A 17,115-nucleotide genomic window follows, 5' to 3' on the forward strand; every position below is an offset into this window, starting at 1 on the left:
GTATCTATGTATTATCTGTCTGCATGTATGTATCTGTAGGTATTTATCTATCTCTCTCTCTCTATAGGTATGTATAGCTATGTATGAATCTGTCTATCCATCTGCAGGTCTGTATTGGTAAGTATGTATCTATGTATTTATCTATCTTCATGTATGTATCGGTAAGTATGTATCTATCTATCTCTCTTTAGGTATGTATAGTTATTTATGTATCTGTATAGACAAATAGATAGATACATACCTACCGATACGTACCTATAGATAGATATCTATAGGTACGTATCGGTAGGTATGTATCTATCTATTTGTCTATAGGTATGTATAGTTATGTATGTATTTGTCTATCCATCTACAGGTATGTATCAGAAAGTATGTATCTATGTATTTATCTATCTGCACGTATGTATTGGTAGGTATGTACCTATCTATCTCTCTCTATAGTTATGTATTGTTATGTATGTATATGTCTATCCATCTGCAGGTATGTATCTATGTTTTTATCTATCTGCAGGTATGTATTGATAGGTATGTATCTATCTATCGCTCTTTAGGTATGTATAGTTGTTTATGTATCTGTCTATCCATCTATAGGTACGTATCGGTAGGTATGTGTCTATCTATCTATCTATAGGTATGTATATTTATGTATGTATCTGTCCATCCATCTGCAGGTATTTATCGGTAGGTTTGTGTCTATCTGTCTCTCTGTAGGTATATATATTTATGTATCTATCCATAGTCCATGCCACAGGGATCTAGAGCCACTCTGCTGGAACTGTGACTCTAGTTTCCTCCCATAGCGCTGATTCAGCTCTCTCACCGCCCTGTGCTTTCCGTATGCCACAGACTTGTACTTGTTCATGTTCCTGATGAGCCCCACGTTGTAGGCAGTAGTGTGAGAGTTCAGAGGCTTGCAGATGGTTTTTTTCTCACCCTGGTTGGGAAATGTCTTTATGGTGGCTCTTGGAATCATTTCGTCCACCAGTTTTCCAATAAACCCTCCTACTGCCTCCGTAAACTCGGTTAGGCACCATCAGCAGGTTTAGGGACCATCAGTAGGGTTAGGGACCCTCAACAGGGTTAGACACCATCAGTAGTGGGGTTTCTGTCCACAAAGTTTTTGCAGAATTGGAAAAAGCCCAAACACCCAAATATCACAAAAAGATTTTTACGCTAGGATGAGATGGAAAAGTCAGAATATTGCTAAAGTCAAAATGTGAAAAAGAGTTATGGAAAAAGGTTTTTTGAATAAACAATGATGTATCAAGCCAAAAAACAGCCATTTTGCTTGTTGAAATGCCAGCCCAAATCACGGTAGCCTATGTCATTTATACAGGGAGTGGGAGGTAAATCAGGAGTATGTAAAAATGATAGCTGAGTTGTAGAAGTATATTCATTTTTATCCCAGAGATGTTCTCAGTGAGCTCCACCTATATAAATCATCTCAATTTTTTGCAGCAAGGTGTGAAAATTGTCCATTGCCATCACTGATAAAGAAGAAAGAATCAAACCCCGGGTATTTAAATGAATCATTAACAGGAAATAAGGAGGGTAGTTGAATTGAACTGGCCATGTTGTTCAAAGATGTAAGAGCTGACCAGTTGGAAAAGTTGGACCAGTTAATCTCGTATCCTGAAAAGGACCTAAATGTGTCAAACAACTGCAGAAGGTGCACACTAACTCTCTAACTCTCCCCCTCTGTGATTTCTAGGTGTTTGCCATCAGCATGTACCTGAATGTCAACCTCAAAATTAAATTTATTTATTAATACAAATTTTTATTACTACTTCTTTTCCCACCAATTGCTTTACATCAGACACTGGACAAGTAATTTAAACCAATCATGATTAGACATTGAGGAGCTTAATTCAAGAAGTAGGCATCAATAGCATTCCATTCATAAACAAAATTATTAAAAAATTGAAATGTTATGAATACAATACAATAAGTACTACCTTGAATACTTGGTAGATTTCAAACAAAATTCTTAATTGCATCTATTCTCCCTATGATCAAACTTTATGGAACAATCCCATGTTTTTAATCAATAACAAACCCTTTGTATTTTGCACATGGAGGCAGAGAGGTATAATCAGCCGGGCACAGTTATTCTCTGGTATTTTCTTTGACGTCAGAAAAATACAACATACCAGATAACTGTCACTTTCAATTTGTACAAAGATGTTTTAAAGAAAACAGTCAATATCAGACACTTTTGTAACCATACTCCCCCTAGCCATATATATAACTACACTAAATTAAACCTCAGAAAATGTTAACACAAATACATAAACTCATAGCATCAAATAAATACAATATCTCACTCCTAGTTGAAAAATTGACCTCAGATATAAAAGAGGTGCTATCTCATCAGCTCTGACCCTACTGATGGTCCCTAACCCTGCTGTTACAGGCTTTGCTGAGCCTGCCCACCATTTAGTAGCGTTCCTGCTTGTTTTTAATTTTATTTTATTTTCATTTATTTTCTTTTGCTTCTATTTGAAGCTGCTTTGTTTTCTTTGTGTGTTTCATTAATAAATCGTCACTTAATGAGTACTGTTAATCGCGCCTTGTTCCTGATGATGTCACATTCAGCTTTTGTCCTTTCAGCGTCACTCTAGCATCTCCCACCATTCAGTGCAACCTGTTCCACATTCCAGGTCCATCAGCTCTGTGAATTTGCACCCATGTTTTGCCCCACAATCCCTTTACAACATCTTACTGCTGTTTGCACATTATACTGAGTCTACTGGATAAAGGCTGATATTAGTAAAAAATATTGTGATATTGTCGTTCCTAAATCCCCAGTCAGCTAGTTGTAAAACTGAACCTTCAAATATAAAATCCTGTAGAGGTCTGCATACAAACAATGACGTATGTGACATCACTAATGAAAATTGAAAAATAAAATCAATGTCCCCCTAAAGTGCAGCCAAAGAATACTGGCCAGGGCATTAAAAAAATAAAATAAATAAAATGACATTTTTAGACTACTTTCAAGTTATTCTAACAAAATAGGGCTACTTCACATTAATTATGTAGTAAATGGTGACTTGTCATTTCTATCGTAACACTACACCTGCTGACCTGCTGGTTGGTTGAATGCAAGGAGAGTGACTGAACACACACACACAAGCAGAAGAACCAGGAGGTGTAGGATGGAGAGACACATGGAGGATGTTGTAAGGAAAAATAGGACCCAAAGATGTAGTTTTTAAAGTTTATCACTCTTTTACCATCATCATATACAAACTTAGAAGACAGATACTGCTCATTTTGGAGAACAGATTAAGTGACTATTTTTGCAGTGTAGACGTCACAACGTGTGGTTCTAGTACTACCACTGTGAACTACTCTGACAGCTAATTACTAAATGTGTCTAGAAATGCACATTTCACACCAAAAAACTCTTAATAACTTTGTTTATGTCTAAATCATTGAATGATAAAGAAAATTAGTCAAATCCATGAAGTTCCCCTTTAACTTTAGGAGCATGCTCATAGCTAGCTATGAGGTCACTGAGGTCCACACCTTGGTCATTTTCAGAGCTAAAAATTAAATTTTACCGAGAAGAGTGCATTCTTAACTTGGTTTAGACCTGTTATTTAGTGCCAGCTATGTGTGCGAGAACACAGCAGCCCCTGATGGCATCAGCACCTCCACTGACAGAATTCTAATTGACAATACATTGACAGCAACACTGCAACAGGTGGCTTGTGTGAACTGGCAGACAGCGTAGCATTTAGTAAGACCAAGCAATGATTCATTAGACCATTATCTACAAGAAACATTCAGAACAGTACCCTGTGTAATATGGAACAGTAACAGTATAATATGTGTACTCTGGCTATGAAGACAAGCCTATTTTTTGCATATTAGTAGGTTAGCTAATGTTTCATAAATTGTTACTGATTAAAAAACAGCTTATAAAAGGAAAGGGTTAAGGTAGTAAAATGACAAGAAGGCTACAATATAATTGTTTTACAACAATGGCTAAGTAAGGCCTCGCTGTAAATGTCTCCTTTTACATCTGCCTCATCTAGGAAATGATGCAATTGTTCATGATAGTCACAGATACGTGACTCACATGGTAGAAATATTTACAAAGTGGAAGTGATATTAATTAAACACTGGAATAGTTTTCATAATGTTCATTTTTCTACTTTTTACAATAATGTTTGCATGGAACGTAGGTGTGAGCTAACAGTAGCTAGTTTACGGAGAAGATAGCTAGCTAGTTGGTATATAGCATTTTTTACAACAGCTATTGTCACAAATATAGTGTTATGATCACCTCAATAAATTGGCAATCAAAAATGATAAGATTACTTGGGGCACCTGTAAGGTGCGGCGGCCCGAGTGCCGTAGGGCGAGGGGCAGGATGCACAGACTCTACCGACTGGGACGAACATTTATTAACAAACGACACAATGGCACGCTTATCACAAACAAGGAACATGAAATGGTTAAAGTTAAACAAACACGATACACAAGAATACATCTAACAAACACATTACATTCAGACATTACGCCAACAATAACCAACATCCTGCACACTTTAACACGCGTTTATATACATTAAGGTGCAGGTGTATATACGAGGTGCAGGTGTGGTTACAGACAAGACAGTCCTCCCACTGCACATGGCGGGTCGAACCACGTGAATCGCGGGAGGCGAGCGTTCCGTGACAGAACCCCCTCCCAAGGGGCGCGGATCCCGACGCATCCGTCCAATGAACGTGAACCTCCAGGTACCGTGTACACGTACACACAAACACAGCATGGCAGTGCCCGGCGCCCAGGCGGGCCAGGTGCCGCCAGCAAGAGAGACCTCGCGGGGAGAGAGAGAAAGGCAGCTTCCCTGCCTCTCTCGGGGCAGTCCGGTACACTCCACCACACGTTGCGCCTGTAAACACAAAAGGCGCAAACAGAAACACACAATAGCACCAACACACAAACACAAGGCGCTGTGACGTGGCGCCCGCCGTCCCCGCAGGCTCCTTGACGTGTCCGAGGCCTCAGCGGACACGCGGGGGTGCACGTCCGCCCCGGTTCCAGACATCCCTAAACGGTCCTCCTCTTTCCCGCCGCTCTAAGAGCGTCCCAGAGGCGGGTTGCCTCTGAGGCTTTGGGCAGACCTTTCCAGTTTCGCTGGCGAGTCAGCTGAGGAGAAGGGTCTTGGGAGATCCCGCTGGCTCCACCCAACCGCCCTCTTTCTGGTGGTTGTGGTGCCCCTCGGTCCTCCCTGGCCCGGGCTCAACCGCCTGAGGCCCCCCCCAAGAAATTCCTGGGGCTGTTCCCCTCTACCTCCGGAGAAGACGCAGACAACGGTCCTCTCCCCAATATCCTGGGATCCAGGCAGAGGTGCAGAGGATGTTCATGCACCCCCCGCTAGGAATTACTTTTTTTGTCGAGGGAGAGTGCGTGCTGTAGCGGTTGGTTATTCTGTAACGTGTGCTGTAACATAGTCAATGTTCACTGTATTAGTGTTCACCGTATGTGTTTAATGTTAATCGTTTCTTGTTTGTATCAGTCGTGAGTGATTCTTGTGAGTGCCGTTAGTGTTTCATGTTAAATGTGAATAAATGTTCGTCCCAGTCGGAGGAGTCTGTGCGTCCTGCCGCTCCCCCTACGGCACTCGGGCCACCGCACGTTACCGCACCACTCTGATTAGCAGGGAAAATTAATGAATTAATTATTATTTAAGGACTATGTTAAATCAGTCTTGACTCATAAAGTCACAAGTTCAACAATGTGATTATTACTTCTGAAACCCTAACTAAATAAATAAATATGGCAGTGTCTTTACTTAAAATTCAAAAAAATCCATCAACCCATTGTATAGAGTACATTGTATTAACAGAAAACTTTTTATCCATCCAATTTGTGTTTGCAGATGTCAAAACAATATGGATCCATATTCACTGTGTATTTTGGTCCAAAGAAAGTAGTTGTCCTGACAGGATATCAAACTGTCAAACAAGCACTGGTGAATCATGCAGAAGAATTTGGAGACAAGAGACATCAGTCCCATATTCTATGACTTCAGCCAAGGATTCAGAAAACCTTATTCAGCCAATTTAGATGATGGAATGTGTGTGTGAGTTGATCATGGTACTATTTAAATTTTAATTAGGTAAATTATTTGTTTTTCATTCATTATTTATTTACTTTTTTGTTTTGATTTTTTTCAGAATAGATGGTGACTAGACTTCAGAAGAGTCCTAATAAGGAGCCTCCTGCTATTGAATATATTAGCCCAGGGTAATCTGTAGATAAACTACACCCTGTATGTTAATAGTGACTATGTGGAAATGTTCAAGTAGTGGTGTGCTGCCAAGAACTAATACTAAGGACTAACTGTTTCACATCCTGTTTAAGAGCCTTATAGGAGGGTAGAAACTGTTCATCAGCACAGAATGAGGTAGACTTCAGGAAACTAACTAGGAAGTAACAGAGACAATGACAGCAACAGCAACACCAAATCTAAACACAACTGGCAAACCAAAATAACCGACAAACTGGAAAGCAAAACAGGGCTTAAATAACCAAGACTGATGAAGATCCAGATAAACATTACCAGACACGGGTGAACATAATTACAGCTGGGGATACAGGCTCGGGGGTGGAACAGAACGAAACCAAAACAAGAGCTTGACAAAACCGAGCCAAGTATACCAGGGACAGAAACCAAACCAAGCACGTAAATATGTCGCCGTGGGAACTGCGATGCCTGTGACACACAGTGAGCAGGCTGTGTGCTGGGTGGCTACTGTCTAGCTGCATCATTTTCATTTTCCCCAAGCAGCAGGACTGATGGCTATCCTGTAAGGCTGGAGGTTTGTGGCCTATGATGGATTCTGCAGTCCTCACTACTCTCTGGAGGACCTTCAGTCACTTGCAGTGCAGCTGCAGTACCAGACAGTGATGCAACCTGTGGGTTTGCTCTCTGTTTTAGATCTATAAAAGGTGGTGAAAATGTCAGGCGGCAGGCCAAACCTCCTGAACCTTCACAGAAAGAAGAGGTGCTGTTGGGCTGATCTCACCAGTGTGTTGGTGTGGTTGAACCAGGTGAGGTCATCTGTGAGGTGTATACCGAAAAACTCAACCGACTCTTTCCCCTTGGGATACGTTGATGTATAGGCGAGAGTGACCACCCAAATGCAGCTTCCTGTAGTCCACAATCATCTCCTTCATTTTACTGACATTGAGCTGGAGGATGTTGTCGTAGCAACACTTTGATAGAGCACTAACCTTGTCTCTGTAGGTTGACTTGTCTCCCCTTGTGATGAGGCCTAGGATGGTTGTGCTATCAGCAAACTTGAAGATGATGTTAGATGTGTGTTTGGCTACACAGTCATGTGTAAATGGGGAGTACAGGAGGGGGCTGAGCACACAACCCTGTGGAGCCCCTGTGCTCAGAGTCAGTGTTGAAGAGAAGCTGTTTTCTACTTTCCCCACCTTGGGTCTGCATATCAGGTAGTCCAGTATCCAATTGTGGACCAGGTACCTTGCGTGGGTTAACTGCCTTAAAGGATCTGACCTCCTCAGACACAAAGCTCTCCTGATCTACTGGGAGTTTTGCAGCAAGGGGGATGTTTTCCTCAAACCGAGCATAATGAACATTTAGCTTCTCTGCAAGTGAGGAGGTCAACCCCCCTATCACAGTACCAACTTCCTTTGTAGTCAGTGATCATGCAAAGTCTATTCCACATATGTCTGAGAATTCATTGATGTTAGTGCCAGCTGTGTCACAAAATATCCACCAGTCTGTGGTTTCAAAGCAGTCCTGAAGTGTGAAGGTGGCCTCTGCACTCCATTGATAGACTGATCAGAAAACCTTTTTTCCTGTTTGAGTTTTGTCTGTATGCAGGCAGGATAAAGATGGAGGTGTGATCAGATTTTCCAAAAGAAGGGCAGGGGAGGTGTTTATATCCTGAAGGAGAAGTCACCCAGAGTGACACCAACAAGGGAAACATTAATAAAACAAGATTCATGGTGAAAGAGCATGACTAAAGTGTAAGAGAAGAATTAGGAGAAAAGGGGAAACCGTTGTGAAACAGCCAGAGGGAAGCCAGGCCAGCAATGTTCTTCATAAAAGGCCATTTTCTGAAGACAATTATTATTTTATGTTATTTTCCTTATTAATCATGGTTATAATTTGGTTTTGCACTGGAATAGATCATAAGCAGTTTCCCAATGTGTGTTTCATCATGAATACCTGTTTTATATAAATATTGTAAAAACATGCAGTTGTCTCACAGTTAAGATGAAAAACCATTCTGCATTTTGTGTTTACATTTACATTTATGGCATTTCGCTGACATTTAGCTGTTTAACAACAAAGGTTTAATGATTTCTGTTTATGATCAAGGAATTCTGTTTTCTAATGGTGAGAACTGGAAAGAGATGAGGCGCTTTGCCCTTAGCACCCTGCAGGACTTTGGGCAGGGCAAGAGAGGGAGTGAAGAGAGAATCATAGAAGAGATGTGGAATTTGAGGGAAGTGGTGGAGAACTTTAAGGGTAAGAGACATAAGTATATATTTTCTATTTTACTCTTACCAGAAGTAACTATTTTTTGTAGTTGAGCCAAAAATGTAATTATCCAAATTATCCATAATGTAATTATCCATTTATCCAAAATGTAATATATGGGAACATTTAACATCCTGTTATTGGTTATTGTATAAATGCCTCAAATATCACCTCAGCCATTGTATATGGAAGCAGGTTTGAATACAGTGATCCTCGGTTCCAAAACATGGTAAACCGAAGCAATGAGAATATCAGGATCACTGGTTCAGCTTCTATACAGGTACCCTGCTATGTTTTTGAATAAGCAAGAGACACAAAGATAGGATGATGTATGGATAAATGTAGGAGGCACATAACAAAATGTTAATCTGTGTGTTTGTAGCTTTACAATATGTTCCCCTGGCTTCGGCTCTGGCTAAAGGACTGGAAAATTATCATGGCAAACTGTGAAAAAACTCTGAAGGATATAATGCAGCTTGTGCACAGCCTCCAGGAGACCCTGAACCCTCAGGAGTGCAGAGGCTTTATTGACTGTTTTCTAGCATGCAAACAAAACGTGGTATGTCCTTCTTGTGCTGTATACAGAAATGCTTAATGTGTCAAGTTTTATCTTGTACATAGTGCATATACAACCACTCATATTTTGGAGTATCCATATGACCTCTGTAGTGGTATGAACTCCTAATTTATAATTCTGCACTCATCAAATTTGTTATAGTTATAGTAAATTAATGGGGCACCATCGCATATGGAAATATTTTAATCAGTCTCAACTGGAAGTCGCAAGTTGTCTAACTCGTGATCATCCACCACAGGTTAGAAATGCCACCAGTGAAGCCACAAACTTGACAGCTAATGGAACGTTGAACTAATCAGCAATCGCATAGTGTATAATACATTGAAGAATAGAGGGAATAAAGAGAGAAACCAGATAAAACAAATGAGAATATTTGTTTAGAAAACAAAAGTAATCTACAGGACTAACTAGAAGACGACTCAATCTGACCTTTAATCAATAGGCAACTTAAGTTAATTTATATAGCACTTTTCATATACTGTGGCAATTCAAAGTGCTTCAGTAGCACTATCTGGCTGCCAAATGGTGAAACAGAAAACTCTCGTTTGCATCTCAGTGGGAGATTTTGAGTTTGATCAACAATCGATAGGATGTTTAGCAACTAATCACCAATTCTAAAGGAATTAATGTATTGATTCATATAGGTAATATCATTTTTAAAAACAGACAGGATAAATGAGAATAAAGGTCATACAGGGATCCCTAATAACTGACAGCATTACCTAGAGAACTACTAGATGTGAAGTTTAATTGCTAGTACTACAGTAAGTGGAAGCAGTAGTGGAAAGACTAACAAAATTAACATGTTTTGCTTAATTGACTATACTTGCACAAGGAGCTCTATGAGTGTGGGAAGCCTGATTGTCACACTGTGTAAAGGAATTCCCTGTTCGCTATGTCACAAGAATGACAACATCAAAGTTGGCTTTCAAAAGGCCGTTATCACTTCTTATTATGGGGCATTTGGACAGTTCCAGCAGCCTGGAACATTGTCCATGTGTGCGTGATGCTCTGTGTGGGACAAAAACAAGCACACAAAAATCACACAATTCACAATACAGATAGGGGCAATATTCATGGGAGACAGGAATGTCTTTCCCTTGCTCCAAAGCAAGTTCAGTCATGAACTGTCAAACACCTGTTTCAAGCTTGGTATACACCTCTTTAACTGGTGTTTAAACATTGATAATAGCAGTATTTATACACATTGCGTTTACAATTGGCAGAGTGTCCTTGATTGACTCTCTTAATTCAGTGGAAAGTTAAATGTAACACTGTTCAGATTGCAGAAAATAAAATTAAAAATAACACAAATGTACGATGAATGTGAAGACCCACTGTGCTGCAAATGAAACGTGATGCAAAATCAAAAAACGCATGCAACTTCAGAAACCCTGCAAATAACAGCTACAACACGACGGACATGTTTCTGAGGACACGGAGAGGGAATGGACTCCTATGAGACCAGTGGTGACCGAGTAGCTAATGAAAAATATTTATATTTGTGATTACCATGGTTATATCGTTTGTTATGGATTATGTTGATACAGAATGAACAACTGATCTATTCATGCTCAGCAGTTTTGCATATTTAATTCTGCTAGGTTGTAATGCAGCTTTAAAGAACGCTGATGAAAAAAAAAATCCCATTTAACGCGACTATGTTTCTGGCTTAATACGTAGTTAGTTAGCTAGCTAGCTAGCTACCTTCAGAGTGTGTTACTAATTTACAGGATACACTATGTTTTTGTTCAGGTTTGATAGTTTAACTGGTCTGCTACAGTGACCATCTTGTCAATTGTCTTATTCTTACTAGTTAATCTCAAGTGTGTTGTTTTTACATACATACAAAATATGGTTTGAAATCAATAACGCTCTAAAAGTAGGTATATGGACAGAAACCTAGTTGTATTCGACAGAATCTCTTTAGGCTGAACTGGAGTTTAAAATAGTAACACACTCTGAATGCATCTAGCTAGTTATTAACTGGCAGGATCAGGTTTATATTTCTGTTAGTTGGGATTTTGTTTTATCAGTGTTCTTTAAGGCTGCATTCTTTACAACCAAACATGTGCAAGAATGCAAAGCACAAATAGGCCAATTGTTCATTCTGTACCACCAGTGACAAAACTTTGGAAATCACAAATATAAATTACTTTTCACTGGCTGTTTGGTTGAATAACCCCTTTTTGTGTCCCCCTGAAACAACACTTTCATTGTGTTGTGACTGGATTTGTAGCATTTCTGAAGTTGCATGTGTTTTTTGAATTTGCACTGCATTTCTGAAATGTAGCATATGTTGTCATTTTGAATAAAATGTTTTTGGAATTTGTATAACATTCATGAATTTGCATTGCATTTCTGAAATGTAGCACATGTGTTTTGATGAATGTGTTTAATGTAGTTGCAGCATGTTGGGTCTTCCTGGCCACCATACAAATGAACATGGATGAAACAATGGCTTAAGTTGGCAAGCATAAATGGAACCTTATGATTTTAAGCTTCTTTATAGGTTTTAGCACAGCAAAACTGGTTCCTTAAAAATATAAATAAAATGGGACTTCTTAAGAAAACCTTTTCATGCTTGTTGAATTGGTTCACTGTTAGGCCAGCTGATTAGGCTTGGTATGGAAAAAGCCAGTGGTTTGATGGTTTTCAAACATCTCTCTATATGATCCCTGGTATTACTCAGTTGTACTCTGATGGAAGAAAGTGGTCTCTTATGTTGGCTGACTAATTGATCCCTTCTGATTATTGGTTAGGAGGCTGGAAAAAAGAACTCATTGTTCCATGCACAGAATCTCCTTCAAACTGTTTCCAACCTGTTTGCTGCTGGTACTGAGACAACCAGCACAACGCTCCACTGGGGCATTCTGCTTAATGGCCAAGTACCCCCACATACAAGGTAAGAATTCCAACTGCAATGTGAATATCCAGTGTCCAAGACATTTCTCCAATGAGGAAGACAAAGAGGTGCTTGATGGTGTTTGAGGGTTTACCATGGTTGCTTCTTGTATTTGTTTATATTGTAATATTGAAAGAGTTGATTGCTTTTGTCTTCTTAAAAACACGAGACAATATCTTCTGTTGTGCTCCAGATCAGGTACAACAGGAGATTGACAGGGTGGTTGGAGGCCGCCAGCCAGTGCTGGATGACCACAAGAACCTGCCTTACACAGATGCAGTCATCCATGAGACACAGAGACTGGCAGACATAGTACCCATGAGTCTCCCTCACACCACTACCTGTGATATTAACTTCCAAGGCTTCTTCATCAAGAAGGTCAGGCTGTTAGATTAACTGAGAAGAGTCTAAAAGCAATACAACAAAAGCATGCATAGGATAAAATTATTAAATGTACGTAGGAGACTGAGAGCTGAAACTGGCTGGTTTATAAATATAACAAAGACATGACAAAATGGCTGCGTAAATTTAAATTTTGCACTGTTGTCATACCAGAGAAAGCTGTCACTAGCTTCCTGCTTAAGCTAAAACTGTGATTCTTTCCAGGGAACCTGTGTATTTGCTCTTTTGACATCCGTGTTGAAGGATGAGAATGAGTGGGAGAGCCCTTACACTTTTAATCCAGGACACTTCCTCGATGAGTAGGGACACTTCATTAAGAGAGATGCCTTCATGCCCTTCTGTGGAGGTGCACTGAAATCATTTTCTGTCATTGATCTGGTGCTCCAGATTTCATGTTGTACTTTAAATGTCTGTCTGTGTGTCTGTTAAGGGCGTAGGGTGTGTCTGGGAGAGAGTCTGGCCAGGATGGAGCTGTTCCTCTTCTTCGCCACTCTTCTGCAGCACTTTCGTTTCACTCCTCCACCTGGCGTGTCTGAGGAACAGTTGGACCTCATGCCAGCTGTGGGCTTCACGTTGACCCCTCTCCCCATAAGCTCAGCGCAGTAAACTACTTGGCATAATCCATTCACTTTTAACATGTAAGGGTAGTATTTACATTCAAGGTTGGAATAATATTGGCAAAATACTATTTAAAAATTCACAGGCACTGGTGCAACCTGGATTTCAAAGTTCATCACACGTGACCAACACATTCACATGTAACTCACTTATCTGCCCCAACACTTGGCACCTAAAATTAAACCCTCATCATTCATATTGCTGAGTAACATTCAGTTTTATAATAAATGTATGATTTCTTATATGTGAATGAACCTTAATAATTTACAGTAAATATTAACAGTGCTTTTAGTTTTTCATGCCAAGTCAAGTTCATAGTCATCCCTCAGTATAATTCGTATATACATTATTACAAATGTTTCATCTGACAGTAGTGTGACACATATGAACAACATGGGAAGTCTGCCTCTGTTTTGCCATAATCTTCAAATAAAGTCTAATATTTCTACTGCACAAGGTATGATGCATTTCACTGTAAACACTCTCATCATCTGGAAACATTTGATAGAAATTGTTGCATCTTGTCCTCCCTAAGATGATCAAGTTTTTTGTTAGTGGATTGAAATAGTAGCAATGTATGTTTTAAATTTGTCAAAATACCTTTAACCAGGGCACCATGCTAAATGTAGGGAAATATGTTAATTATAATTGAAGTGTAATTACTTTAAAAAAAGCTTTATATTAATTCAGTCTCACTCAGGTTATGGTTAGTCAGAGTCCTAATCACGTATGCAGGGATTATAAAAATGAAAGTGAATCCTGCATTATATGGTAAATTAAATGTTAATAAACATATATAGTAAATAAACAGGGCTTGAGTATATGGAACCAACTAAAATGAAGCTATAGGTATAGTAATTGTTGTAGAAAAACCACAAATAACATTTGCAGATGCTTCTATCCAAAGCAACTTACAATTATGACTGAGTACAACTTGAGCAACTGAAGGTTAAGGGTCTTGCTCAGGGGCCCATCAGTGGCAACCTGGCAGCAGTGGTGCTTGAAACCACAATCTTCTGATTACAAGTCAACTACCTTAACCACCAAGCTACCACAAAACGAGAAAGAGAAAAAAAAATTGATTAACAACTAAATAGAGCCAAAAGGGAAATGCCATGGATTTTGGAACACTAAACTGGGACTCCTGAAAGGGAAGTGTGTCCTAAATAATCATTGAACTAGACTGGATTTGCCTAAATGTCATTCTGTGGTCAGGTAGTATGATAACACACAGCGAACTGGCATCAAAGTAGACCATGCTGACCCCGTTACCTGTTTGTTGAGTTGAGTTCAGGATCAGGTCACAGTTCACCCTTGAACTGGATCATTTTAGGAGCTCTATGAGAGCTCACTCACTCATAATCCCAAGATTTTCAATAGCACTGCGATGACACATTGTATATGTTGTTGGGGTTAGGTTTTGAGAATGTAAAATGACTTCCCCACTGCTGTCCATCAGATGGCATGGTTGAATAGCAAGGTCAAAGGCACTTGTTAAGCATTGCCACTGGTTTTGGAGTTTCTCATTTTAGACTCAACCGGAATCGATTTTGTGTTAGGGTATCTCGAGTCAGAATTTAAGGGCTGGGGTCGCTCATCACATGATTTCAGGGTGGCTTTTAGGTTTGCCTGTCGGGTAGGTGAGCAGAAAGTTCCCAATCCTCCCTACTCTCATTTGGCAAGCTAGAAGGTGGAACAGGTGTGGGGTTGTGTGTAAGTGAAGGAATGTAGAGCCGAACGAAGAGCCTTTCTAAAGAACATACATAAAGTGCAAGAGAGAAAATGTTTTATTTACATTTTCATTTTAGCAAAGTTGGAGCTTAATTCACACTCCACACCCACTACGGTTGCAGGGAAGACCCATCGTGCTGCAAATACATAAAGCACATTCATCAAAATGACAACACTTGCGATACATTTCACAAACGCAATGCAAATACATAAAGCACATTCATCAAAATGACAACACAACCCGGTGCAAATTCAGAAAACACATGCAACTTCAAAAATGCTTCAAATCCATTCCCAACACAACAGAAGTGCTGTTTCCAGAGGACACAGAGGCGATTGGACTTCAATGAGACCAGCGGGAAGCAACAACAACCAAGTGAAAAGTACGTTTTTAGGTTACCATGGTTTTATCATGGCTGGCTATTCGTGCTATACATTCTAGCGTATTTATTTATGCTAGGTTGTACATATCGCAGCCTTACAAACGCTGATATAAATCCCATTTAACACAATTCAGGTTCTGTCTAAATACCTGCCTACTATTTTACAGAATAGTATTCAATCTAAAGAGATGCTGCATAATACAACTCTGGTTTCTGGATAAATACCTACAATTAAGAGTGTTTTGTATGTATCTATAAGCATTACACTTCAGATAAGATAAGAACAAGATAGTTGGCCAGCATAACCAATGACCAAACTGGTTGCCCAGTATAATCAGATTGAGATTTGACCAGTATGACCCAACTGCTCAATCATACTGGTTGAATAGCTTGGTCAAGTTGTTTATGCTGCTGGACCTGCTGTCCAGTTGGAAATTGTGGCTAAACCATCAAACCTGAAACAAAACGTAGCTTTTGCTAGTCTACCAGTTTAATCAGATGATTTAATAGCATAAAGTACATCTATTGCCTGGATGTCCAGCTTTTCAACTATCTTGACCATCATTGACCAGATTAGATCATCTGACACCAGAAAATTATCTAGATTTTGTAGCTAGGGCTGTAGCATGCCTATTACGGAGGTCCACAGTTTATCATAGATATATACAGATCTATTCTAACAGTGCAAAAGTAATGATAGAAAAGTAATAACAATTTAGGTATTTAAAAAAAACCATTAGAATTCATGAAACAGAATGTCCCCACAATCTGCACATCCTAAAGGCATCACCTGTTCATTGCAGCATGTTTGGTCAGCGCACTCTCATATTAAATGCTACATACACTTACAGAGCATTATATTTCCATTTTCTTCTGTTTTCAGCTCATATTGTTTTGTCCTTTCTGTTGTTTCAGATACTAGAGTATACTACTTGCTCAAAGACTAAAGCTAACAGTATGTGTGTGAAAAATAGGTGGTGTTGAGGTAACTAAAAGAATGTTTACAGGAAAAGAGGCTTAACTAAACTTTAATTTTACTAAATCTAGGCCTATATTCTTAAAGCTTCTCAAAGCATGAGTGCTAACCTAAGGTGATATTTTTGTCTCATCTACAACACTGACAAACAAATCCTAGATAAGCATTGAGAAGCTTTATGTACATGCACCCCAATTAAAGCATAATTAAATGCTTATTGTAAAATTATTAATGAAAATTGTGACAACATTTAAGGCTCCAGGTCGTAAGAGGAAATGTGATAAAAACCACAAATCAAGTGGAATGGTGGAAATGAAGTCAGACAGCGACAAACCAAAACAGTTCAATGATATACAGTGTATTGTACAATAGACAGTATGATATTTATATATTTATATATATATATATATATATATATATATATATATATATATATATATATATATATATAAGAGACAGTGTAACACTGGATTATAACGTCAGGAGTGACACAGGCCAAAATAACTCACTAAACCTAAACAGACAAAAGAAAAATACACATACAACTACACTACGTGGAAAACACAGAGCAAACCCACCCCCCAAACAAAATGGCAGTCACTTCCTACTTACCAGTGAAACACAACAAAGGGAACAAAGTGGAACATATACAAATACACAACGGCAAAAACAAACTGCTAGTGCAAAGTCAACATGGGAAGCAAAGTCATACACTAAGCCAACCATCAACACTGCTAACAAACAACTCAAGAGAACATCTCTCTCTTCCTCTAGCTTCTTCCCTCTTTTATTTCTCCTCAGGGTGGGCAGAGTCTTGTCTCCTGATTTTCTGCAAACATGAAACTCTGTAATGGAATCTAGAAGTGGATCTAGAATGGAACACACACACACACACACACACACACACACATTTACATTTACGGCATTTAGCAGACGCTCTTATCCAGAGCAACTTACAAAAGTGCTTTGTCATTTACTCATAGAATA

General features: G+C 39.2%; 1 pseudogene; it reads left to right on the forward strand.

The window, feature by feature from the left end:
- Positions 1–4,733: 4,733 nt before the first annotated feature.
- LOC118240472 (cytochrome P450 2K1-like) lies at positions 4,734–13,040 on the forward strand (annotated as a pseudogene).
- Positions 13,041–17,115: the final 4,075 nt, after the last annotated feature.

The sequence above is a fragment of the Electrophorus electricus genome, unplaced genomic scaffold, assembly GCF_041902795.1.
Source record: "Electrophorus electricus isolate QZ-2024a unplaced genomic scaffold, ASM4190279v1 Scaffold67, whole genome shotgun sequence".
NCBI classification, from domain to species: Eukaryota; Metazoa; Chordata; class Actinopteri; order Gymnotiformes; family Gymnotidae; genus Electrophorus; species Electrophorus electricus.